Source organism: Cervus canadensis, chromosome 16 (genome assembly GCF_019320065.1).
Source record: "Cervus canadensis isolate Bull #8, Minnesota chromosome 16, ASM1932006v1, whole genome shotgun sequence".
Lineage (NCBI taxonomy): Eukaryota > Metazoa > Chordata > Mammalia > Artiodactyla > Cervidae > Cervus > Cervus canadensis.
In genome coordinates this window covers 50,831,809-50,856,478 of record NC_057401.1, presented here as the reverse complement: position 1 = coordinate 50,856,478, position 24,670 = coordinate 50,831,809, and the positions used below count along the sequence as shown (strand labels likewise).

At 37.5% G+C, this 24,670-nt stretch overlaps 1 long non-coding RNA gene across 2 annotated transcripts; it reads right to left on the bottom strand.

Moving 5' to 3' along the window:
- Positions 1–1,654: 1,654 nt before the first annotated feature.
- On the bottom strand, positions 1,655–23,233 carry LOC122454440. Of its 2 annotated transcripts, none has more exons than XR_006273405.1 (3): positions 23,001–23,233; positions 21,644–21,758; positions 1,655–2,666 (listed from the first exon to the last, which is right to left on the bottom strand). It is a non-coding gene; the product is annotated as an uncharacterized LOC122454440 (long non-coding RNA). The 2 variants fall into 2 exon arrangements; XR_006273404.1 differs by lacking the exon at positions 1,655–2,666 and adding an exon at positions 13,021–13,177.
- Between the last annotated feature and the right edge of the window lie 1,437 nt (positions 23,234–24,670).

Genomic DNA, 24,670 nt, shown 5'->3' with positions numbered 1-24,670 from the left:
TCGTCCTTCTTGTTTTTCTGCAAGCAGTTTCAGTTCAGTTCAGTCGCTCAGTCATATCCAACTCTTTGGGACCCCATGGACTGCAGCACACCAGGCTTCCTTGTCCATCACCATCTTCTGTAGCTTGCTTAAACTCATGTCCATCAAGGTGGTGATGCCTTCCAACCATCTTATCCTCTGGTGTCCCCATTTCCTCCTGCCTTCAGTCTTTCCCAGCATCAGGGTCTTTTCTAAGGAGTCAGTTCTTCCCATCAGGTGGCCAAAGTATTGTAGCTTCAGCTTCAGCATCAGTCCTTCCAATTAATATTCAAGACTGATTTCACTTTTGAATTGACAGGTGTGATCTCCTTGCAGTCCAGGGGACTCTCAGAAGTCTTTTCCAACACCACAGTTCAAAAGCATCAATTCTTAGGATACTTAGATATTAAGCTTTATATTTCTTGCATTTATTTGTTTATATGTATTGGAATTTAAGTGTCTATGTGAATATCTATATGTGTGATTGTCTTTATTTTTTTTCATAATGCTAGTAGTATATAACTACTAATTGGTTTTTCAAGGAACAATATGGCATCTTGGTGAATATCTCATTTCAAAATATTCAAGCAAAACTACCTTTTTTAAAAAATTTTCATCTGTTTCATAGTTTCACTATCTTCTTGTTTAAGAGAGACTTGTTTTAAACAGCATCTATCCTGATTATGCTTTCTTAGATTTTTGATTGTCATATAATCAAAACAAATATTTTTTAGGGCTCTCTTGATCTATTCACTCCAATCATTTCCTACTCAATATTGATTGTGCTTTTACTGTATAATATTCTTCCCTTGGGTTTCCCTGTTGAGGCTGACAGTAAAGAATCTGCCTGCAATGCGAGAGACCTGGGTTTGAATGTTTGGGTTGGGAAGCTCCCTTGGAGAAGGAAATGGCTACCCACTCCAGTATTCTTGCCTAGAGAATTCCATGGGCTATAGTCCATGGGCTCACAAAGAATCGGACACAACTGAGTGACTAACACACATGACACATACTTTCCTTATTGTTACTATTCTCTTTTCCAATTTTATTCCTGATCTAACAAGTGGTTTTAAAATGTCTATGCCTCCTCCATTTCTAAAATGCGATAGACTTTTTAAAAATATTTATCAGAATGTCAAATTAAACAATGATCATACCTGTCAAGAAAATATTTTAGTAACTTTTACTTCCAAATCCTCATAGAATTTTTCACGTGTTAATATAGTTATTATATTTGTAAACTATTTGCAAATTATTATATTTGTAAGCTAAAGTTATATTTTAAATTTATTCTCTTTAATTCTTAGATTTCAGTTTAAACTCAAATTGTATAATTTCATTATGTTTAACTGAAAATACTCCAGTTTTGTTCACTGAAATGTTTCTGCCTCTCTGTTAAGGTCTTTTCTGATTTATTGTTATAGTGACTAGGTTTCCACCCCCACCTCAATAATTTTCCTCACCCAGTCAGTTATGTTTTCTTGGTCCTTCCATGTATGAGATATTTTTCTTTGCCCTTCTCACATATGATAGAATAAAATACCACACATGGCATCTTTATGAAAGAGATTTTTGCTGACTGGGCAAAAATAACTGGCAGTAGAGTCTAGAGAAGGAAATTTATTGTACGGGAGAAAACAGGTTATCTAGGTTATGATAAAAGAAATAAAATGAATTAAGATAGTGGGTTCAGGAAAACTGGAAAAGTCAACAAAACCTTAACCAGAAAAGTGATAAGTGTAACACAATGAAATAAAGTCACAAAAGCACAAAGTAGGAGAAAAGACAGACCACTCCAGTCTCATCTTGAATTTGTTAGGTCATCTAGGGACTCAAGATTTTCAGGTAAAACCATACATGTACTCCCCACTCTTGATGGCGTATTATTAAAAAAAAGGAGGGGGGGGCTCAAATGCATTATGCATATATTTACAGTAATTTATATTGATCTGTCATTCCATTTTCAGTTGAGAAAACTGAAGTTTGGAAATTATTTAGCAGCTATCCTAAGTTACATATGTGAATAGAGCACCAGCTATTCAAAGCAACAGTTCATTTGGAAAGGCAGAAGTAAACATTGCTTTCCACAAGGTCAAATAATACAGTTTCAAATAAATGCTAACTTTCCATACTTCTGCTGAAAAGACAACATTTGATGAGAAATCTCTCAAATCACCCAGGAAGATCAGTAGCTTTCTGAAGAGTTGGAAGTTGGGGAAAACACTGCTATTAAAGAAAAGTAGCAATGTGTGATATAACATCAAACAAAATATAAAAGCTTGCTTGAAACAACCTGTTTCAAAATAAGAGATGTTCATGAAACTCTGCCTCTGGCTCAAAGAATTGCTTGAGGAAAAGTGTGGTGATGAAAAGCTATGTTCTCTACTCCTTCAGTTCTGTAAGGAAGGCTCAATGAGTTCAAAAGTGAAGCGAAGCCATTCTTAACAGAGGTCTGAATCAAGGAGGATGTCATAGGTACTTGGATGCAATCCCCTATTCCCACCATCCTTTCTTCAATGAAAGTCTTTTATGGATGACACAGATTCGAGGTGAGGAGGCTGGTGAACACTGCATCAAAAGGCTTCAAACGTAATACACTTGCTAATAATGCTCCAAATCTTGCCAGCCAAAGAAGCAACTTCAGGAGACTGTAATAAACACATGATTCATAACAAGTAATCATTTTCATGTAGACATGCTACTATTCTTATTTATCAGTATACATAAACCATTGAGAAGGATGTAAGATTTACGTAACTGTTTACACAACTAGTTAAACATATGTGCTTGCATGTGTTTTGCTTCAGTCATCTCTGACTCTTTGCAATCCCATGGACTGTAGACCACCAGGTTCCTCTGTCCATTGAACTTTCCAAGCAAGAAAACTGTAATAGGTTGCCATGCCCTCCTCCAGAGGGTCTTCCCAACCCAGGGATGGAACCTGCATCTCTTAAGGATAGTTTGATGTGATTAATGGTTAAAATAGTGAACTGTAGGGTTTAGGTCTTTAGCGGGGATTTTGGTGTGGGGAGAGCTGGCATGAAAAGTGTCTGCATTTGGTAGCTAAGCCATGTCTGACTCTTTACTACCCCATGGACTGTAGCTTGCAAAGTTCCTCTGTCCATGGGACTTCCCAGGTAAGAATACTAGAGCAGGTTGCTATTTCCTTCTCCAGGGGATCTTTCTGATCCAGGGATTGAGCACTCATCTCCTGCATTGGCAAGCAGGTTCTTTAACACTGAGCTACCCCAGAAGGCTGATGTGAGTAGTAGTTTATTTTTATGTTTTTTTTAAAAAAAAAAGAAATTCTAAATCAGATCCTGCTCAGTCAAGAAATGCCTCATTCCTACCAAAGAAGGAATTAAATTATTTCACAATTCAGGAAAGTTCAAGAATACAGAAGAAAAGTCAAGAGTGAAAGAAAAGGAGTTCAGGAGAAGAGCCATAGAAAAAAGTAATTTCCATCCAAAAAGAGAAACCCCATGTTTTATAGAATGCAGTTTCTCAAATACCAGTAAGATGTGTGCTATAGAAAATGTAAACAAAAATTCACTGATTGAGCAAGTAAGGATGGAAAAAATTCAGTGACAAAGGTCTCAAATCCTGACATCAATTCTGATGGAGATTGCTGCTGGAGGGAGTATTAAAGAGTGGAAGAGAAGTCGATCAATGCAATCCAGAATGACTAAAAAGGAGGAAAACATACATACCTAATCAACATATCACTTTAAAAATAAGTTTTGATACATCTCCATATATAAGGCTTGGGAGTTAAAATTCAACCTACTTTACTATACCTGATGTACAATTATATTTTTGTTTTATCTTGTTTTAGCAATCTCTATGTGACTTCCATGATTTCTTTTCCTTATAAAACCCCTTGATTTATCTGTTCTACACATATGTATTGAGCATTTATTATTCATTTGAAAGAATAATTCTAAGTTCTTTGCATAATAGACCAAAATTTATTATTTTATTAAGATTTTTATTAAGATTCTAATGCCCAGGATGAGAAAACTTTAGTAATACCCTTGAGGAGGTGTTATCTTAAACATTTTACTTCTGTTCCCGTGGATAATATATTTATAGCATTTGAAAATCCCAGTTTAAGAGATACTGGAAGCATTTTCTCTCATTTTAGATACTTAAGAACTTAAGTAAATTTCAGAAGCATCCACATAGTAAAATCCATGAGTGACCTCTCAATATGCTTTAAATCCTAATAAGTTTTAAAATCCTAAATGAATGCCTGGCAAAGGATGCTGTGTAGTCATTTTAATAAGATGATTCTAATGCCTTTGGCTTTTTTTTTCCCCCTCAATATAAAGCCCCAAATAGAAGTAAAGCATTTCCTCTAGCATAATGGGAGAAAAACACTATCTTTTTAACTGCTCTGTGCTTTAAACTGAGGGAAAATGTTAGCCTCTAACATGTAATTTGACATTTTTTCATACTTTTGCAGCATTGAAAAGAAGCTGGGTCTAAGTGTATATGGTTTGTTTTGCTTTGTAGATTTGCTAGACAAAATATTGCTTATTCAAAATGGAAGCAAATTTGACAGTGATGTCTAAGCCACCATCAATTAAGCTGTGGTTAAACAAAGCCACTGATCTCAAAAGAGAGAAATCTGAGGAGTCATAGTGTTAGAAAACAATCATGTAAATGGATACAGCAGAAACAAAAGGTAAACTGATTGGAATCATGTTATAGGTAGTAGGGTGGTTTGGGAGTGGAGAAGAAATAATGAGTAAGATGTGAGCAGACACATTTTATTAGAAACTTAGGTGCAACATGGTAAACTTATGGATCCTGAACTTTCATTTACCTCATTTTTTTTTTTCTAAATGGGTCTCTGCATATTAGCAACAATAACACAAGTTATAAAAATAATTTACCATTACTGGATATTTTATCAAATGGCTCAGCTAGATGAGAAGCTATTTTATCCCAAAATAGCCTCCAACTAAAACATCTAGGAAAAGTAACTCACTGTGGATTTGCCAACATCCTTTCTGCCTATCAGAAATCTGTTTCTGTATCAGAAATCTGATACACTCTTAAGTGAATGAGTGCCAGTAATGGGTATGTCTGAAATACACCATTTGATCCTCTTAGAAATATTTCTGACATCATTTATGACAAATAATAATTGTTTTGCTCATTTTGGAATGATAGAAGCATATTGTAGCTTTTGCTTTTAAACTCCTATAACCCACGTGTAACTTACTTTTGTCTTACTAGATCGATAGAATGGAGGTAATTCTTAAGAAAATGCATCCTGCAAACTGAATCTCTGGAATTCCAAAAAGGTTTATTGGAAAATTTAGTTAAATTCAATAGATTGTTGGTGGAACAACTGGTTTGAAATTCAGCTTTATGAATATGAGCTATTTATGATTCTGATTAGATTTTTTTCATATAAAGCCCATCCGGTTGAATAAGATCAATTTCAAGAGCTGGAAAACTGGCTGAGCATTACTCTGAAAGTCTTGAAAATGCATTTTTTTTTCCTTCTAAATTTGGTGGTGCCATTTGGAGTTTTATACTTGATATTCTGTAAAATAGAATTGAAACATCTTTAACCATCTGGTAGTTTTGTGGATAATTTAGCATATATTCACTTGTGGCAGTTTATTTCAAAGTGGTTCCCATTAAATACTGATCTTTAAGTATTGGAACTCCATTTTTAAGTACAAATTGTTGTAATTATGTATCTCTAGTTGTCCGTAGGCTTTACTATAATTGAGGTAATTACCGTCAATAAAAAGATAATTTGAGACTCTTTATCATTATGGAATTGCTGCTGCCTACATGTGGTGGATAAAATATGGTTAACCAGTAGTTCCCCAGTTGCTGGAACCAGAGTGCTATTTGGGAGGAATACACAGAGATGGCTTTTTTTTTTTTTTTACCCCCCAGGTTTTACTCAGTTTAAATTTGCTTTCTTCATGGGGGGAAGGAAACAAAAGCAAAAAAATCTTCCAGGCTTTATAAATCCTCAAACCCTTTGATAATTCTGATAGTACACGGTAATTCTGAGACTACACCCAAAAAGTTCTAGTGAGATCATTCACAAGTAGGAGATGCCACTGTGACATGTATACTCATTTCTAGAGTACAAATATTGAAAAGTAACAAGCAACAGAAACACATTTGTAATATTAGCTAAAGAACTTCAAGGGATTTTATTTTTTCTTTAATACAGAGGGTTCAAAATTGGGAAAGGAGTACAACAAGCATGTGTGTGTCGGCTTGCTTATTTAACTTCTCTGCAGAACACATCATGCAAAATGCCAGGCTGGATGACTCAAAAGTTGGAATCAAGACTGCAGGAAGAAATCAATAACCTCAGATATGCAGATGACACCACTCTAATGGCAGAAAGCAAAGAGGAACTCAAAAGCCTCTTGATGAGGGTGAAAGGGGAGAGTGAAAAAGCTGGTTTAACACTCAACGTTCAAAAATTGAAATCATGGCATCCGGTCTCATCAAACAGATGAGGGAAAAAGTGGAAACAGGGACAGATTTTATTTTCTTGGACTCCAAAATCACTGCAGACAGTGACTGCAGCCCCAAAATTAAAAGATACTTGCTCTTTGGAAGAAAAGCTATGACAAACCTAGACAGCATGTTTAAAAGCAGAGACATCACTTTGCTGACAAATGTCCATATAGTCAAAGCTATGGTTTTCCCAGTAATCAAGTATGGATGTGAGAGCTGGATCATAAAGAAGACTAAATGCTGAAGAACTGAGGTTTTGAATTATGGTGCTGAGGAAAGTGAAAGTCACTAAGTCATGTCCGACTCTTTTCGGATCTCATGGACTATACAGTCCATGGACTCTCCAGACCAGAATATTGGTGTGGGTAGTCTTTCCCTTCTCTAGGGGATCTTCCCAACCCAGAGATTGAACCCAGGTCTCCTGCATTACAGGTGGATTCTTTACCAGCTAAGCCACCAGGGAAGCCCAAGAATACTGGAGTGGGTAGCTTATCCCTTCTCCAGCAGATCTTCCCAACCAACCCAGGAATAGAACCAGGGTCTCCTGCATTGCTGGTGAATTCTTTACCAGTTGAGCTACCAGGAAAGGGAGAATCTTGAAAGTCCCTTGGACTGCAAGGAGAACAAACCAGTCAATCCTAAAGGAAATCAACCCTGACTATTCACTGGAAGGACTGATGCTAAAGCTGAAGCTCCAATCCTTTGGCCATCTGTTGCAAATAACTGACTCTGGAAAAGACCCTGATGCTGGGAAAGATTGCAGGCAGGATGAGAAGGGGACAACAAAGGATGAGGTGGTTGGATGGCATCACCAACTCAACAGGCAAGAGTTAGAGCAAACTCCAGGAGATGGTGAAGGACAGGGAATCTTCGTGTGCTGCAGCTCATGAGATTGCCAAAAGTCAGACACGAATTAGCAAATGAACAACCATACGGAGGGAATTATCCAAGGAAATGATCGCTTCATTTTGAATTGCTCTAGCAGTCTAGCATAGTGGAGAGTAGAACCTAAAGCATTGGTTAAAAATGATGTCAAAGAAGGCTGAGATAAATTTCTTTAGGTGATATTAGTTATTTGCTGTTTAGTTACTAAGCAATATCTCCTGCACTGGCAGGAGGATTCTTTTTCACTGAGCCACCAGGGGAAAAATTCCACATGGGAGCAGGAACATGGATTTGGTACCAGAATCACAGTGCATCTTCCTTGTAGCAAGGATGGCTATGGGAAATGATGGATATTAAAACTCATCACTGTTATATCAAACACACAGCAAACGGTGAAGATATTTGGTTGACTCCTTCACATTTAGTTTTTAGTACCAGTATCTCAGTTGGTAAAGAATGTGCCTGCAATGCAGGAGACCCAGGTACAATCCCTGAGTTAGGAAGATCCCTTGGAGAAGGGAAAGGCTACCCACTCCAGTATTCTGGCCTGGAGAACTCCATGGGGGTCACAAAAAGTCAGATACAACTGAGTGACTTTCACTTTCACTTTTTACTCTATTTTTAAGTGTTTTTCTGCAACGATGGTACCTGTTTTAACCAACTTTTTGAAAACATCAAGTAATAAATGTGTGTGTTCTGCTTATGGTTAAATTTAAAAATGAAGGAACATTAAAAATCAGCCTTGTTCTAAAGGCAAGATGCTAATTTAAGTTAATTGATGTGTTTGGTAATTTCTATGCTGAGGTCCATCACAGAAGTTGAACAGTTCCTCATTATAGAAAGAACATAATTACCTGAATTTTTCAAATGTCAAGTTCAGGGAATAATTTCTGCCAAAAAGCAGAGCAGAGTAAAAAGTATTTGATGAAATATATTCACAATTTGGCCGTGAACAGACTAATAGTAAGTTATGTGGTCTCATTAGGTCACAGTTGGTTTTAGTTTTTGTTTTTTGTTTTTTTTTAATATGATGCTGAAACCCATGCTACAATCCTTAAAACACAAAGAAACTAACTCATGCTAAGTCTTCTTTGCAAAAAATTTGCCTAAATTGCGAATTAAGGACTGATCTATAATTCACATTATAATTCTAAGTTAGCAAGCATTTATTATTTTGCTTTCGCAGGAGACAGAGATGTAAGAGACACAGGTTCAATCCCTGGTTCAGGAAGATCCCCTGGGGACGGAAATGGCAACTCACTCCAATATTCTTGCCTGGAAAATCCCATGGACAGAGGAGCCTGGTGGGTACAGCCTATGGGATCTCAAAGGGTCAGACGCCAATGAAGTGACTTAGCATGTATGCAAGGGAAATACTGAACACATGTAGTCTTAGCCTTCCACTAAGCCAGAAATCCAAGTCTCAAACCTCACCTTTGCCAAGATAAAAATGCAGGATATGGGATTTTTTTTTATCTAAGTATTAACACCTAACTGATCAAATTTAATGAGGATTAGGTGACATCATCTTCCTATGTTGTCTAGCACTTTACTTGTTTTTCTGAATGCAGACTGCTTCAAATGTCCCATCTAACCAGTAATATTTACAAATACATTTTGGGACAAGATTATTTACTGTCCTGGGCTTCCCTGGTGTCTCAGACAGTAGAGAATCCACCTGCAGTGCAGGAGACCTGGGTTCGATTCCTGGGTCAGGAAGATCCCCTCGAGAAGAGAATGGCTACCCACCTCAGGATTCTTGCCTGGAGAATTCCAGGAACAGAGGATCTTGGTGAGTTACAGGCCATGGTGTCACGGAGTCAGACACGACTGAGCAACTTTCACTCTCACACACTATTTACTGTCTTAGAATAGTGCATTCTGCCCCATTTAAAACACTTAAAGAAGGAGGCTGCCTTCCAACACTGGGAGCCAGGGCTGAGCTCTGCCAGAACTGAAACCCCACAATTACAGTGCCACGGACTTTAGCATTCCTTAACTGGGGCCAGTAGACTTATGGCTACTTTCTATCATCACAGTGCTACCACTCAGAAATATTCAATTAATCAGATGTGTAAAGCAAATAAATATATATCAAAATGTCCAAGGCATAAAACATAATATGTTTAGGTATGAGACCTATAAAACAGGCACTGGCACATATATTAGTGATATTCACCTGGGACTAAATCTAAAATACCTAAGATACAGTCTGAGTTATTAATGTTTTCCCAGACTTGAGAATGAAATTCAGTTGTGAAGTACACATGTAAACACAGAACATGCAATCATTTATCCAACAGCTAACTGATGCTTACCTAAAAACTGTACACATTTTTGTTTAAGTGTGAAAAACGAGTTGACTTCCTGTAGAAGGGAACACCTGTGCTGAAAACAATAGCAACATACTCCCAATTGAGAAACAGTAAGCCCTTCATTAGTGCAATCAAGGTAAATTCAAGGGAAGATTGTGTTCAGCTCTCTCCTTATTAAAATTTATGTATTGCATGTTATTAAATAGCTCTGTTGAATGTTCTTATGGAAGAATTTGTCAATATTTTTCATGTTCCTGTTTGTTCACATACTCCTTACTTTTTTACACACTTCCCATGACTATCATGAAAAGTTTGGGAAAGTCTCTTTGGAATTAAGGAGTTCTGAGAAAATTTATATAGAATTCTCCAATTGGTACATAAAGTTTAGTTGATTGCTCTTGTAATGCAGTCAAGATGTTGAATTTGGAACATTAGTAAGCATCACTTATTACTTCAAGGAGTTACACTTGACATTGGGTGGCACAGATGGCAACAAGCAATTAATCATTTCCTGGCCTAATCTAAAAAGCACACACAGCTACATTTAAAATGGAGAACTGACAAGGACCTGCTGTAGAGCACAGGGAACTCTGTTCAATGTTATGTGGCAGCATGAATAGGAGGGGGTTGGGGGAAGAATGGATACATGTATACGCATGACTGAGTCCCTTTCCTGTACATCTGAAACTATCACTATAACAAACATTAACATTGTTAATAGGCTATACCCCATACAAAAATAAAGTTTAAGATTAAAAAAAATAAAAAAGTAGTCATAGATACAAAAAAATCACAAGCAATTTATGGCAAAATAAACTCAAAATTTCAGAACATATTAATAGGTTTTAGCATGTAGGAATCACTGACAAAATACCTGTATCTGACTAGGAAGTGCAAACACTTGTTCATTAATGGGTTTTAGCATGTAGGAATCACAGACAAAATACTAGGGAGTGCAAACACTTGCTCAGAAAAGTTAGTTTCAGGAAATATGGAAATGGGCATGCTAATGAAAGAACTAAAGTTTCCAGGTATACATCCTTAGGAATATCCATTCTCTTTCATGATGACATTGATTAAATGCTAAAAATAATACACCTTAAATTGAGTGAAATCAGATAAGAAAATGAAAAATGAAGAAAACCATTAAATATTTAATTTTTGAGGTGTGTACAACTTAGTACATGCCGCAACTCCACTTTACAGATGAGTAGATTTACATCCGTAATACTGAGTCACGTCACACCACAGCTTGTCATCCGGGAGACAGCACCTCATAGTCTCCTTGCTTGTTTTCAGTCTGATCCTTGTTCACTGCATTATGCCACTTTCACATCGCTGATTATTTGGCAAGATACTATCGGTTATTAGACATTCAGTCATTCGTATCATGCAGCTGCTATTTATATTTGGAAGCTAGTTCAGTTCAGTTTAGTCCCTCAGTTGTATCTGACTCTGCGACCCAACGGACTGCAGCACGCCAGGCTTCCTTGTCCATCACCAGTTCCAGGGGCTCGCTCAAGCTCATGTCCTCGAGTCGGTGATGCCATTCAACCATGTCATCCTCTGTCGTCCCTTTTTCCTGCCTTCAATATTTCCCGGCATCAGGGTCTTTTCCAATGAGTCAGTTCTTCGAATCAGTTAGGCAACGTATTAGAGCTTCAGCATCAGTCCTTCCAATGCATATTCAGGACTGATCTCCTTTAGGACTGACTTGTTTGATCTCCTTGGAAGCTAAGTTACATTTATATTGAATTAATGACACAGGGAACGGAGTCCTTAATGTGAGAATGAAAACATTTTTCTCTAGCCCAATCCCTATTATATGTATTTTTTATTCCTGACTTTCAGTTTCCTCTCTTGTAAAATTGGAAAAAAATAATGCAATCAAAGATAATTTTACAAGTTGTAAGGGCCTAGACTAAGTTTATCCTTAGCCATAATGAGGTTTGCTATAATGATTATACCACATTTCTTAAGACCAGATATGCCAATGTATTAAAAAAATAATGGAAAAAGTAGCTGTAGTACTGGAAAGGCAAATGAATGATGTAATATTGTGAGACATCTTTAGCACACACATCTATGACAATGTTAATGAATTGAATTAAATATGAGTCTACACACAATTCCAAAAGACATAACACTTCTCATTGTACACTACCACTCTAATTTCATAAAATGAAATACCATTTTCCTTCAGAATGGCCATTTTCCAACACTTGTGGATTAATATTGTCACTATCTCCCTGGGGACACATAAAATGACATCTCATATAAGTTTGACTTCTTTCGGCAGGAAGCCAAGTTTCTTATTCTGTCATTTTTCAAGTGCCTTCAATTTCATTCTACAAATGCTTATGGAGCATCAGCTAACCATGATGGGTGACTGTTTTTAAATGAAATTAGCATTGGTTGACAAGGGATTACTTTCTCTCTTCTCCGTGTAATGTGGTGATTTAGTACTTATTCTAAAGGTTAGATCTTAAAAATGAAATGGAATATTATTTATCAATATTATTTTCCATTGGTAATGGAGACATTACTTACTCTATGTAAAATGTTAAGTTCTGAAATATCTGACTTCTTTAGCTTAGATTGTGTTTCTGTTAACTATGCAGTTCAACTTTAGTAGAGAATTTTGGCATTTTGACTCTAATAATGGCTTAAAAGATATGCACATATATCAAAACTTATCAAAATAAATAATGTAAACATGTGACCTTTATTTTATGTTAATTGTGTATGCTCAGTTGCTCAGTCATGTCTGATTCTTTGTGGCCCCATGGATGGTAAGCCACCAGGCTCCTGTGTCCATCCATGGAATTCTCCAGACAAGAATAGTGGAGTGGGTAGCCATTCCCTTTTCCAGGGGATCTTTCTGACCCAGGGATTGAACCCCGTTCTCCTGCATTGCAGGCAGATTTTTTACCATTTGAGCCAACAGGGAAGCTCCACTGATTTATGTTAATTATCCTTTGATAAAATGGTATTTTTAAACAAATTCTATAGCCATCTGGAACATGTGAATTTAAGATTCTCATGATAGTTATGTTGGTGTTGGTCAGTCATGAGGTCCTGTCTGACTCTTTGCCACTCCATTGGCTGCAGCAGACCAGGCTTCCCTGTCCTTCACTATCTCCTGGAGTTTGCTCAAACTCATGTCCATTGAGTTAGTGATGACATCCAACATAGTCATTGTTAGAGGAAAATAAAGCAAAGCAAACAAACAAAAACCAGAACATTGCAATTTATTTTGCTTTACCCTCAGTGATTTATTTGGGGCTTCCCACGTGGGTCAGTGGGTAAAGAACCTGCCTTCGATGCAGGAGACACCTGAGATGTTGGTATGATTCCTGGGTCAGGAAGATCCCCTGGAAGACGGCACAGTAACCCAGTCTGGCATTCTTTTCTGGAGAATTCCATGGACAAAGGAGCCTGGCAGGCTATAGTCCCTAGGTCGAAAATAGTCAAACATGACTTAAATGACTGAGCACAGCACAGTACAAGTGATTTCTTTAATTAATAGAATATCTGGAGATGCTATAAACATAAATTAGACTACCTTGTAAACCTAAAATGATTCAAACATGGTATCATATTACTTATGCCTATTATGAAGAAAAGGAAGCATGGCGTATACTTGTGCATTTTCTTAAATTTTAGGTTTGGGAGATTATCCAGATCTACATCATAACTTGTTGAGAGCAACACAGTAGCAAGACACAATCTTTTAGTGTAAGTCCTGTCCAACTCTTTTCCCACCCCGCGGACTGTAACCTGCCAGGCTCCTCTGTCCATGGGATACTCCAGCCAAGAATACTGGAATAGGTTGCCATGTCCTCCTCCAGAGGACCTTCCTGACCCAGGGATCAAACTTGCATTTCCTGCATTCACAAGCAGGTTCTTTACCACTGAGCCACCAGGAAAACCCTTATATGCTCTAAATGAATCCTAAAAGGTTCTATTTTTTCAATAAAGAAAATTATTTTTGCCCTTAATGAATTTGTTGGTTCACAGAATTCTTTTCAATATATATATAGAAAGCACTGCATCTCTTGCACTCAGATAACTACTCCCACATATCCATGGAATATTTAAAAGAATATTTATCAGACCATTCAGTTACAATATTTTGAATATTTAAACATTAAAGTCATATTCCCAGATTATAATATAATAAATTACAAATATAATAATAAAAATGTGACCTAAAATATTAAATACTTAGAAGTTAAAAGCACATAACTAAGTAATTCTATTAATTATTTTAAAAATGGATGAATATACTAATGCACTAATTTCTATGGTTTAGCAGGGATTTGTGGTTGATAATTATAGGGAATTCTAGTTCTGTGTGTGTGTATGTGCGGGCACATATTTTCAGCCAGTAAAGAAACTAAGTGGATAAAATAAGAGGAGGTTCAAAGCTGAGCCTGCACCTTCCTTTTGGGAAAACAAAATTTATGTAGATTCGTAAGCAAAGAGAGTACTCCCAAGAGAAGTGTGAACTATGATAAGAATTTTCCCTGTGAAGTGATAGTAGTTAACTGCTGCAAACTCAAATTGCTTCATGACCCCTGAATATCCTCACTAAATGAACATTCCACAAAAGAACAGAAGCAAGTGATGGCAATGAATATATTTTCAAGATAAAAATGATTGAACATAGTTGACTATTACCTTTTCACTTACTTTTTTTTTAAATTTCAGGTTTAATATAATAACAACTGTTCTATGTGTGTGTGTTTGAGATATATCTAGTATGATTGGTTACTAGCCTTTAGAGAATTGTTCTGAAATAAGAACTTTAAAAGAAGAGTATAGAAATGCAAACCAATTCTCTTTCTGGCAGCAAGGGAATATGATGTGTTAAAAAACAAAAATGTTTCTTTGTGGAAACCACTTCAAATATTCAATAAAATAAAAAGACATACTTTTAAGACACCACTGAGCAGACAAATATATAAAGTGAATCTTCGCAGCTTCCAAACAATGAAAAAGCATGAATCCAGAAAGGAAAACAAGTTGTCTAGCCGGCAGTGGTCCCAAGGGTTTTCTGACCCAGAAATTGGATGATAGGGAGACAAGACAAAAGGCTTATGGGCTCATAAAAGTGGGGACTTCAGAGTAGAAATCTCCTCATAGGCTAGGAGCAAGAAAAGTCAAACATCAGTGAAAGTGAGAATTATAAAAATCACACTAGAAAAGGAGATGGAGAGAAGAGAAGTCCATCACAGTTGGGGTCTGGATCTAAGAGGTCAAAGTGAGATAAACAATTTTCCTCTAAGAACTGATAAACACATTCTAGCCATGAAACAAGGCTGAAAAAGGACTTCAAATACAAGTGTTATCAGATTATTTAGCTTGAGATAGTTGATAGTAATTCTAGTATTGGATAAGACAGCAACAACAAAAATCTCCCCTTAATCTACACATTCTAGTTTTTTATTAATTCATATGAATCACATCAAAGTCAGTGTTTACCATAGAAACAATCATTTATTTTACTTACAAATCTGTAATTTGGGCAGAATTTATGATGAGAGCTTGTCTCTAATCTTCATATATCACCAGGGTCACCTGGAAGACTAGGATTCTGAAAATTTTAAAAAATACTAGTGAAATAGATGCAATCAATATGTTTAACTAAACTAAAGGGTTGAGGAAATGCATGATAATAGAATGTGTATATTGAAAATGACCAGTTATTCTCAATCTCAGCCTCCACATATGAAAATTTTTGAACTCACTATTCCTATCCGACTGGTTCCAAATAGGAAAAGGAGTATGTCAAGGCTGTATAATATCACCCTGCTTATTTAACTCATATGCAGAGTACATCATGAGAAAAGTTGGGCTGGAAGAAGCACAAGCTGGGATCAAGATTGCCGGGAGAAATATCAATAACCTAAGATATGCAGACGACACCACCCTTATGGCAGAAAGTGAAGAGGAACTAAAAAGTTTCTTGATGAAAGTGAAGGAGGAGAGTGAAAAAGTTGGCTTAAAACTCAACATTCAGAAAACTAATATCATGGCATCTGGTCCCATCACTTCATGGGAAATAGATGGGGAAACAGTGTCAGACTTTATTTTTGGGGGTTCCAAAATCACTGCAGATGGTGACTGCAGCCATGAATTTAAAAGATGCTTACTCCTTGGAAGGAACGTTATGACCAACCTGGAGAACATATTTAAAAGCAGAGACATTCCTTTGCTAACAAAGGTCTGTATAGTCAAGGCTATGGTTTTTCCAGTAGTCATGTATGGATGGGAGAGTTGGATGGTGAAGAAAGCTGAGTGCCGAAGAATTGATGCTTTTGAACTGTGGTGTTGGAGAAGACTCTTGAGAGTCCCTTGGACTGTAAGGAGATCCAGCCAGTCCATCCCAAGAAGATCAGTCCTGGGTATTCATTGGAAGGACTGATGCTGAAGCTGAAACTCCAATACTTTGGCCACCTCATGAGAAGAGTTGACTCATTGGAAAAGACCCTGATGCTGGGAGGGATTGGAAGCAGGAGGAGAAGGGGATGACGGAGAATGAGATGGCTGTATGGCATCACTGACTCGATGGACATGGGTTTGGGTAGACTCTGGGAGTTTGTGATGGACAGGGAGGCCTGGTGTGCTGCGATTCATGGGGTCACAAAGAGTCGGACATGACTGAGCAACTGAACTGAACTGGACTGATTCGTATCCTTCCAAGAAGAAAAAAAAACACTCAGTAAATTAAAAATCAATGAATTTTTGGACCTATGAGAGAAATGAGGCCTTAGGAAAAAACTACCACACATAAATCTAGAAAGAAACGCAAATACAGAAAATAACAGCCAAGATTTGCTCACCTATATCAGAGGTCACTGGACTCAAACCTTAGTAAGAATGGTTAAATGGTAACTTTGACAAATTCTTTGAATTCATTCTGGACTCTTGTGAGCGTGAAAAAATTCCTGGTACTGAGTTTGAGGGAGTCCACAATGTTGTGTTTTATTTACAGGAAATCCATCATATTCTTGATCGAAGTGCCAAGAAAGATTTCTTCCTGGCTCTGGCAAGGTGAGGAGAAATAAACAGATTATATTCCATGTAACAAGGCAAAAAAAAAAAAAAAAAAAATGGCCAGGAGCTGGCTGTGGCTTAGATCATGAACTCCATATTGCAAAATTCATACTTAAATTGGAGAAAGGAGGGACAACCACTAGACCATTCAGGTATGACCTAAATTAAATACATTATGATTATACAGTGGACATGACAAATAGACTCAAGAGATTAGAGATTAGATCTGGTAGAGTGCCTGAAGAATTATGGACGGGGGTTCCTAACATTGTATGGAAGTGGTGATCAAAACTATCATCAGGAAAAAGAAACAAAAAAATGTTCTCTGAGGAGATCTTACAAATAACTGAGAAAAGAAGAGAAGCAAAAGGAAAAGGAGAAAAGGAAAGATATATTCATCTGAATGCAGATTTCCAAAGAATAACAAGGAGAGATAAGAAAGCCTTCCTCAGTGATCAATGCAAAGAAATAGAGGAAAACAATAGAATGGGAAAGACTCGTAATCTGTTCCAAAAAGTTGGAGATACCAAGGAAATATTTCATGCAAAGCTGGGCACAATAAAGGATAAAAACAGTGTGAACCAAAAAGAAGCAGAAGCTATTAAGAAGAGGTGGGAAGAGTACACAGAACTGTACAAAGAGATCTTAATGACCCAGTTGACCACGGTGCTCTGATCACTCATCTAGAGCCAGACATCCTGGAGTGTGAAGTCAAGTGGGCCTTAGGAAGCATCTCTATGAACAAAGCTAGTGGAAGTGATGGAATTCCAACTGAGGTTTTTCAAATTCTAAATGATGATGCTGTTAAAGTGTTGCAGTCATCATGCCAGCAAATTTGAAAAACTCATCAGTGGCCACAGGACTAGAGAAGGTCAGTTTTCATTCCAATCCCAAAGAAAGGCAATGCCAAAGAATGCTCAAATTCCCGCACAATTGTACTCATCGCACATGCTAGGCAAGTAATGCTTAAAATTCTCCAAGCTAGGCTTCAACAGTATATGAATGAAGAAATTCCAGATGTTCAAGCTGGATGTAGAAAAGGCAGAGGAACTAAAGATCAAATTGCCAACATCTGTTGGATCACAGCAAAAGCAAGAGAATTCTAGAAAAAAATATCTACTTATGCTTATTGACTACATTAAAGCCTTTTACATTGTGAATCCCAACAAACTGTGGAAAATTCTTAAAGAGATGAGAGTACCAGACTATCTGGCCTGCCTCTTGAGAAATCTGTATGCAGGACAAGAAGCAACAGTTTGAATGGACATGGGACAACAGACTGCTTCCAAATTGGGAAAGGAGTACAAGGCTCTATATTGTCACCCTGCTTATTAAACTTATATGCAGAATACATTATGCAAAATTCTGGGCTAGATGAAGCACAGACTGGAATCAAGATTGCCAGGAGGAATATCAATAACCTCAGATATGCAGATGTCACCACCCTTATGGCAGAAAACGAAGAGGAACTAAAGAGCCTCTTGATGAAAGTGAAAGAGAGTAAAAAAGCTGGCTTAAAACCAAAAACAAAGATCATGGTATCTGGTCTCATCATATCATGGTAAATAGATGGGGAAACAGTGAAAAAAAAAGTTACAGACTTTAATTTCTTGGACTCCAAAATGACTGAAGATGGTGTCTGAAGCCATAAAATTAAAAGACACTTTGGCCACCTGATGCGATGTACTGACTCATTGGAAAAGCCCCTGATGCTGGGAAAGATTGCAGGCTGGATAAGAAGGGGATGGCAGAGGATGAGATGGTTGGATGGCATCACCGCTTCGATGGACATGAGTTTGAGCAAACTCCGGGAGATAGTGAAGGACAGGGAAGCCTGGTTTGCTGCAGTCCATGGGTTCTCAAAGAGTCAGACAGGACTGAGAGACCTACCACCACCACCAACAAGGGAAATAGGGAAAGGCTTTATCAGAGTATTATTCAACCTAAAAGAAATTATTCATCTCCAGGGTTAGACTTAAGAGAGGGTGTAAGCTGAGAAGTATTTGTGAAAAAAATCACATCTTAAGAAACCCAGGAAAGTGCATAGATTGAATCATGGGATTATATGGCATTTCCCCTTCCACACTTCTTATCACCATATCAACATGGCTACCATATATTACAACCAAAACAGTGGATTACAACCAAAAGAGCTGCAAGGAACAGACCATTTGAAGGGGAATTCAGGACATCAGGAAAGACAAAAACAAGGACAATAAAAGATTTTTAATTCTCTGGCATATGCCTGTATGACAAACATTAAACAGTGTCCAAATTCTAACTAGAAGATCATAAAGCCTCATAATGTACATAAGCCCCACTTACCCAATTAACCATATCTAGCTTCCAAGCAGAAGTTACTAGACATTAAAAGACAAGGACAAAATACAGTCTGAAGAGACCAAGAAAGCATCAGAATTGAAGATGACTGTTTTCAGAATATAAAATAATTGTAATTAATATGTTAAGGGCACTAATGCAAAAAGTAGAGAATACACAAGAAAAGAAAAATGATGTAAGCTGAGAGAAAGCCATGGATATTATATAGATAATAGAGGAATATTGTAAACAGCTCAACAAATTAGATGAAATGAGCAGTTTCTTGAAAGTTAAATGACTGAAAGTGACACAAGGAGAAACAAATGATTTCAACAGAAATTTAATCAATATTTAATAAACATCCAAAAAAGAAAGAACCAGATCCAGATGGTTTCACTGGTGAGTTCTACTGAACACTTGGGGACTAAATGATAGCACTTGTTGACAATCTGTTTCAAAAAACAGTAGCAGTGGGAACATTTCAGAACATATTTTATGAGGCCTTATTACCTTAACACCAAAACCAGATATTGCAAGGAAGGAAAACTAGACTAACATCTCTCATAAACATAAATACAAAATTCTTCACCAAAAATTAGCAAATTGAATCTAGCATGTTATATGTAATACTGTAATATAATTCTGTCATTAACTACCCAGAGTCAGCACAGACTCAAGCTAAAGGGCACAGTTTCAACCAAGACTGCTCTCAATTCCCACACTGACCACAAGTTCAGAGGTTCCCACAACATCTATCCTTCTGACCAAATGGCTGAAAATTCTAGGATTCCTATAACTTGATCAGATTTTTTAGTTTAGCAGTAGGACCAGCCACATGAAGAGGCCTACAGGAAGTCTAGGAGGATCTCAAATGTGTAGCCATTACACATCACATCATTCCCCTATTGAATCAGAATGTATCACCCTCCTGACCTATCCATGTGCCTATCAATCAGAGAGCTCAAACAGTTTGATGTCCAGATATTGGGACTCACTGTGTGTCTAGTATAGAGGACAGGGAAGCCTAGCGTGCTGCAGGCCACAGGGTCCCAAAGAGTCAGACAGGGGTTAACGACTGAACAACAACAACAATATATGTACAATTGATTGAATTAATGTCTCAGAGGCTCTGTTATATATCAAGGTATAAGGTGCTTTTAAATGAGACTAACATTTAAGTTCGGAGAAGGTGATGGCACCCCACTCCAGTACTGTTGCCTGGAAAATCCCATGGACGGAGGAGCCTGGTGGGCTGCAGTCCATGGGATCACTAAGAGCTGGACACGACTGAGCAACTTCACTTTCACTTTTCACTTTCATGCACTGGAGAAGGAAATAATAACCCACTCCAGTGTTCTTGCCTGGAGAATCCCAGGGACGGGGGAGCCTGGTGGGCTGCCATCTATGGGGTCGCACAGAGTCGGACACAACTGAAGCAACTTAGCAGCAGCAGCATTTAAGTTGGTGAACTTTGAGAAGGTAGATAGCCCTCCACAATGTGAGTGATCTCATCCAATCAGCTAAAGACCCAAGTAGAATAGCATCAACAAAAAAAACAGCCTTCTAGAATAAGAGGTAGTTCTTCAGCAGAATGTCTTTGGGCTTTACCTGGGCCATAGGCTCTCTCGACTCTACAACTTGCCACCCATGTGTCTCAGATGTTGGAATGGCTAACATCCATAATTGATTAAGTCAATTCCTTATAGTAAACATACATATATACACGTGCATTGGGCTTCCCAGGTGACTTAGTGGTACAGAATCTACCTGCCAGTGCAGGAGACACAGGAGATGCAGGTTTGATCCCTGGGTCAGGAAGATCCCTTGGAGGAGGAAGTGGCAACCCACTCCATTATTCTTTCCTGGAAAATCCAGTGGGCAGAGGAAACTGGTGGGCTATAGCCCACAGGGTTGCAAAGAGTTTGACATGTTTGATGTCCAGATATTGGGACTCACTATGTGTCTAGTGTAGAGGACAGGGAAGCCTAGCGTACATACATATATTTGTGTGTATGACTTAGCACACATGCATATATTTATATGCACATCCTATTGGTTCTGCTTCTCTAAAGAACTCTAATACACCCATTTATGATAAATACCCTCAGCAAACTGGGCATACTTAGGAAATTTCTTGACTTAATGAAGAATATCTATAACAAAACTCTCAGTGTAACATAGATAATGGTGAGAAATTGGACATTTTTCCTCAAAAAACAAGGCAAGCTTGCAGAAAATAATTAGCCTAGTAAACCTAAAACTGCTTTCCTTACAAAGGCCTGCTTATGATTTGGCCCTTAGCTGGCATTTGAAAATTTAGATTTTAGGAGACTTCCCATTTCCCCTGAGAATCATGGTTTATGATACCTAAATGTGCAAAAGCTATGTTTGTTTGTTTGTTTTTTTTTAAACATCTCCTTTACCTCTGAGTATCTGAACTTTTGACCTATGTAGGTCGAGGATGTGTATGTGACAAGTTTCCAATGAGTACCTTGGGCATTGAACTCTAAAGCACTGCAATAGCCAGTGATGTTTCATACCTTTTCTTGCGTCAAGATGAGGCATGGCACCAGGTCTCACCAAATAGTTTGTGTGTGAATCAGTCTGTCTTTCATGAGCAACTGGGGAAGAGGGTCCAGTGTTTGTCTCCAAAACCTAGGGTATACCAGAGAGATAAAATGAGAGGTGACTGGATTCACGGACCATTAGTTGGGGTAGGCACAACTACATTTAAGGAACACTTACTTAGACTTTACTAGAGCAAGAAATAAACTTCTATTCTGATACCAATGTCATTTGGACTCTTGTCTATAACAGTATATAGTATTGCTCTAATAAGTACAGATAGAACAGTGATAGGGTGGGAGAGAGATTTGTATCTTGAAAAGATAATATTAGAAAATAAGAAAATATGAATTTAAATTATTAGGTATCAAACTTAAAATGCTCAGTAAACATCAATTTACTGATGTAAATTGTAGAGTAAACATCTGACTCTTTGCAATCCCATGGACTATACAGTCCATGGAATTCTCCAGGCTAGAATACTGGAGTGGGTAGCTGTTCCCTTCTCCAGTAGATCTTCCCAACCCAGGGATTGGACCCATTGCAGGCAGATTCTTTACCAGCTGAGCTAGCAGAGAAGTGCAAACATTAGTTAATAAAGCCAAATAAACCAGAAAGAGTTTTAAAGAGCATAAAGTGGGAGCAGAAATTAAGTAATAAAAAGGAAACACTATAGAAAGAAATATGAAAATTCAAACTATTCATTAAAAGTTGAAAAAATTCAAGATTGAGAAAAAGAAAATAACAGAGTAGGAAACATATTTTAAAATAAAAAGGAGTTAAATGCATATTCAGGAATAATTTTAAAGATATTAAGATAATTTGAAAAAATCTTAAAATTTCAAAACTTCTTTAAAAAGATAAATATCTAGAAAAGCGTAGCTTTATTAAAACTACCTCAAGAATTTAAAAACTGAATATTTCTATATCATTAAACAATTTAGTCAAGAATTAAGTCTTACTCTTTTCCAACATCCCCTCCCCCCACTATAGGCACAGATAATTTTGAGGATGACTTCTACCAGGTTTCCTAAGAACAGGTGTCCCCAATCTAATATAAAGTATTCCAGAAAATAAAAAAATATGGTGAAGTCCCTAATTTTTATTTGCATTCTAGAATAACCTTGACACCACAATTAGAAAAGGCAATTTGTGAAATTAAAATAGTAAGCAAATTTCATTCATGAACATAGATATAGAAAACAATCAAAATAGTAGTAAATCAATTCCATCATCTTTCATAAAAGATAGTGTATACAATTTGCTTCTCTTTTAGAAAGTTTATTAACATTAAGAAACTGTCAGTGAGCAGACTAGAGGAGGAGAACTCACATGGTTGACCCTGCTGATGATATCTAGCAGGATCCTCTTTACTGGTGAAAATGAAAAAGCAAAAGTGAAGTCGCTCAGTCGTGTCTGACTCTTTGCAAACCCATGGACTGTAGCCAGCCAGGCTCCTCCGTCCATGTGATTTTCCAGGCAAGAATACTGGTGAGCACACCTATTAAAAGCGGCTCTGAGTGTCTTGTATGCATAAGTCTCCCTGAGTTGACAAGAACAGCCTGTCTGGGAGATTCCTGAAAATGTTTCACAAATACCAGAGCCCAAAAGCCAGGAACACTGGCTTCAAATATGGCATCATTTATGGTCCAGAAACATCCCCCACATCAGGATTGAGGATAGTAATTTTGGCCAATGATAAAATATATGCTTTCAGAAACATATATTAGTAAGAGAAAATCAAAGAAGAAATTATCCTTCAATTTGAATGCTTCAAAAATACATATTGCTGAAGTTATAATGATATATAATGCTCAGACTGTCTGACTCTTTGTGGCCCTGTGGCATGGATTGTAGCCCATCATGCTCCTCTGTCCATGGAATTTTCCAAGCAAGAATATTGGAGTGGGTTGTCACTTCCTACTCAAGGGGATCTTCTCAACCCAGGGACAGAAACTGCATCCCTTGAGCCTCCTTCATTGGCAGGAGGATTTTTTACCATTAGTGCCAGCATTATAAGAGAAAAAAATCAGGATAGTGGCTACCTCTTGGAGGGCAGAAGATAATGTAATTGAGCATATCCTCCTGGGAAACTTTAAAAAGACTATATTATTTATTTTTCTTTATTCATACATATATAAATGATTATTTATAAAATTGATGTATATTTCATGAATAAATGTAAGTCATGAACTATTAAATCTGACTCTCCTCAATGACAACGTACTATTTCCCCCTTGTAGACAGTCTCTTTCTTGTTCTGTAACGATTGCATCAACTCAACATTCAGTAGCATTCATGCTCTAGGGTTCTTGACTCTTTTGTAAAGCGAAAATACAAATATACGCATCTGGTAACTTCAGGGAGCCCCACTCAAATCTGGGAGCTCAGGGGAACTATAGGGGCTCTATCAATATCACAACACTCTGTTAATGCACAATGATTATTAAACCCCCAGCTAGAAGAAACAGGGGCTTCCCTGGTGACTCAGATGGTAAAGAATCCACCTGTAATGCAGGAGACCTGGATTTGATCCCTCGGCTGAGAAGATTCCTTGAAGGAGGGCATGGCAACCCACTCCAGTTTTCTTGCCTGGAGAATCCGAACGGACAGAGGAGCATGGCAGGCTACAGTAAATGGAGTCACAAAAAGTCAGGTCCATCTAGTCAAAGCTATGGTTTTTCCAGTAGTCATGTATGGATGTGAGAGTTAGACAGTAAAAAAAGCTGAGCACCAAAGAATTGATGCTTTTGAGCTGTGGTGTTGGAGAAGACTCCTGAGAGTCCATTGGACTGCAAGGAGATCTAACCAGTCAATCCTAAAGGAAATCAGTCCTGAATATTCATTGGGAGGACTGATGCTGAAGCTGAAACTCCAATCCATTTGCCATTTGAAGCAAAGAACTGACTCCTTAGAAAAGACCCTGATGCTGGGCAAGATTGAAGGCAGGAGGAGAAGGGGATGACAGAGGATGAGATGATTGGATGGCATCACCGACTCAA